This window comes from Cupressus sempervirens, chromosome 10 (assembly GCF_028749045.1).
Source record: "Cupressus sempervirens isolate cs-2001-9-10 chromosome 10, ASM2874904v1, whole genome shotgun sequence".
In the NCBI taxonomy this organism is placed as follows: domain Eukaryota; kingdom Viridiplantae; phylum Streptophyta; class Pinopsida; order Cupressales; family Cupressaceae; genus Cupressus; species Cupressus sempervirens.
Genome location: NC_143127.1, coordinates 927,491,489 through 927,494,930, shown reverse-complemented (window position 1 = coordinate 927,494,930; position 3,442 = coordinate 927,491,489). Strand labels below are relative to the sequence as shown.

Here is a 3,442-nt window from a genome sequence, read left to right as displayed (position 1 = left end):
CTTAACTATATCTCAAATCAAGTCCTTTTGTGCACAAAATTCTACTATGTTCTTGACAATGCAGATGAAAAGAATGGGCAAGAATTGTTGTTTTACAAACATTGGTAACAGAGTTAAGGCAATGCCTTGCAGTTCAGCGTGTGCCAATATGTATTCAAAAAATGAAGAGAAATGCATTGATATCCAATGAAAAGTCTAAATTTACAAATTACAAAGGTATCGAAAAACAATATGATGAAATAATACTGTTATTTTTATTTTCTCAGAATGATTTATTTTTCCGTGAGTCCTTTACAATTGCTCTGACTTTAATTGTTCATTTCGGCATCCATCAAGGTAACTTTTTATGTCTTACTAATATTTTTCTTGATGGTTACAATTTAGAGAAGAATTAAGTTATATATAGGTGTCCTTTTATTCATAACAAGAAAACACCAACCTACATGTAGTGTGTAAGGTGGGAGGTTGGAACACATAAAAAAAACTCAACCAAATCTGAATGTGAAGTGCATGCAGTGCATGCAGTGCACTGCGCAAAGTTGCAAAGCAGCAATGTTGTATTGGACGTTGAGTTACAAAAATGAAAGGGAAATGTTATGAAAAGAATGAAGTATGATGGTAATATAGTTTCCTTTGTATTCATCGTTGTTTTACATTCTCCAAAGCTCGCAGAATTCCATGCCACTACCTATGATCAGTTGAATTACAGTCTTCCATGACTAAATATTTTTTCTTCAAATTCTTATATGATTCATGACAACAGTGAATGCATTAAACAAGTATTATTTACACCCTAAAAAATAAGGAAATATAAGGTGATAATAAACAAATAAAAGGATGCAATATAACTACTAATAAAACTCAAACCTGAACCACCATACTCCACCTTGGCTTCCGCATGTTCAGAGCTTTACCAGTCTTTTGCATAATGTCGTTCTCTAATTTCACTAACAAGAATAAAGCTGATATGTCATCAAAAGGTTTCATTTTTGAACAACTGGTCACTGCAATAGTTACCAGCTAGCAATACATGCAAAATACGTGTCCAAGCAGAGAGAGGTGATTTATCAATTTTTGAAGTGAAAAATGAAAAAATCTACTAGAAAGAACCAGGGCAACCAATCACGAAATAGAAATAAATATAAAAAATGCAAGTTTAATAGAATAATTTCTAATGACCATAGTTTAAAATGGTTTCGCACGTTGCCGAGACATGAATTAATGCCAAAAAGAAGCGCGAAAACTATAGTCTCCGCCTAGGGTTAGGCGGGACTAATAATCGACAAACACATTTGTCAGAAGCAGAACATCAGGGTATATAACAATTAGTCACCGCCTCAGAAGCAGAATAATAGTATATAACAATTAGTCCTCAACAATATCAATCAGTATATAAGCATCAGAAAAATTGTTACTATCAAAAGCATCAGAATATGGGACAGTCAGTCACCATGAAAGAATCAGAATATCGAGCAATTTGTCAGTACCAAAAGCATCAGAATATCGAGCAATTTGTCAGTACCAAAAGCATCAGAATATCGAGCAATTTGTCACTACCAAAAGCATCAGAATATGAAGCAATTTGTCACTACCAAAAGCATCAGAATATAGAATAATTAGTCACTAACAAAGCACGAATAAAGACCTAAAATTACCCGAAGGCTTATTGATCACCACAAGAGCATCCACTCTCGGAGGTTATTGTTGCTTGAATGATTTTATTGTCTTAATATATAGATTTAACTTAATTGTCTTAATATAAAGATTTAATCAGTGCTGGTTATGTATAATTTAATTTATGTTTGTTTTATTTGCCATTTTAATGTGTATTTAATTTTATAACTATGTTAATCATATCAATATTTCACAAGTTCATAGGAGGGATGTGTTGAGAGGTGTGAAAATGTTACTTAAAAAGGTAGTGTCATTATAATTATAAGATAGCATAGTAACAGTTTGTTATGTATTTCTTAGTATCTTCAATAAATTTCTATTTTATAATAGAAAACTATTGTGATGTTTGTACACTTGTGTCTTTAAAGATTGTAATGTTGTTCAAATTAGACTCATAAAATAAGTGTATTACAAATATAGTAAAAATATATAATAACAATCATAAACCAATGTACATTAAATTTCTAAACCCACTTCAGCCATATTCAAAATTAACAAAATATGTAAAAATATCTATGAAGTTTATTGCCATCATATAACCTTTTAGTATAGCAGGCAATCCAGGCAAAATGTAAGATAGACTATGTAGTTCTGTTAAATAAGAATAATTTGTTTGTAATGATTGACCAAACTAATGGAAGCAATAGAATGCATAACTACTCGCACCTCCATAAGAACTAATAAAATAGAATGCCATATTGGATGATTAATTGGAATGACTTATTCCATTTTACAAGTGTTTGTTAGATTTTTTTTTGCATGTAGATCTAACATATTTATATTCCTAGCCAATCGATGATCATGTAATATAATTACAATTTTTTAAAATTTACAATTTTGTTTAGCTTGTATTTTCTATGTTTATAATTTTTTTTATAATATATTGGAAATAAAATATAAGGATGATGGTTAATGTATATGTGCAAATGGTTAAGAATAAATATGTTTTTGATATTAAAAACAATCAAAATAGAGACTGACTCAAAAATAACAGCTAGCTAAAATTCAACTGAAAGTCATTATCATCAAAATATCCTACCCCCTCCTTTAATATCAAAAACTCCCACAGTATTATAGTTCTATACCTATAACCACTATAGTCAGAAATTGACATATTAACATTATTATATAGAGAACCATCCCAATATAAATTTCTAGGCTCATCAGAGGTCCAAACAAACTTAAACAATAAGGCACTAAGGTTGCTAAAAATAACCAAAACCATAAAAACAAAAAGAACAAAAACAAAAGGCACAAGGGCTAATTGTCCTTATGTTGATTACATGGATTCTCAAGAAGAAGCCACAACCACTAGGGAGCAAACCATAGAGGCAGTAAGTAATCACCATGTCCATTGCATCTTTGTGTTCCTCCTTGTCAACCTAAAAAAGGTGAAGAGTAGTGGCCACAAAGTGCATAACCTGCCTTGAAAAGTTAGCCATCTGATCAAACTTATCCTCTAGATTTGCATTCTTCTTAATTATGGTAGATATATTCTCCTGTAGTATGTCATTATCATTCCCATGGGGCTATTTATCAATGGATTCCAGGGGCAAGGAGTTTTCCTCCTACTTTTTCCCTCCTTCCTTGCAGCTCTTAACTTTACCAATTTCCTTAGTATGTGGTTTTATATTTAGGTTCTTGATAGGGGATGTGATCATCCCTTGATCTTCCATCCCTCCCCACGAACCTCTTCCCCCTTACCTTTCGAATCAAGGGTCTTAACTTTAGTTTTAAAGTTGTCCAACACACATGAAGGATGAGGACT

The 3,442-nt window shown here is 31.7% G+C and overlaps 1 long non-coding RNA gene across 1 annotated transcript; it reads right to left on the bottom strand.

Annotated features, from left to right (window-relative positions):
* Window positions 1-232: 232 nt before the first annotated feature.
* Window positions 233-1,346, bottom strand: LOC149537035 (uncharacterized). Its single transcript, XR_016356867.1, has 2 exons — window positions 868-1,346; window positions 233-688 (listed from the first exon to the last, which is right to left on the bottom strand). It is a non-coding gene; the product is annotated as an uncharacterized LOC149537035 (long non-coding RNA).
* Window positions 1,347-3,442: the final 2,096 nt, after the last annotated feature.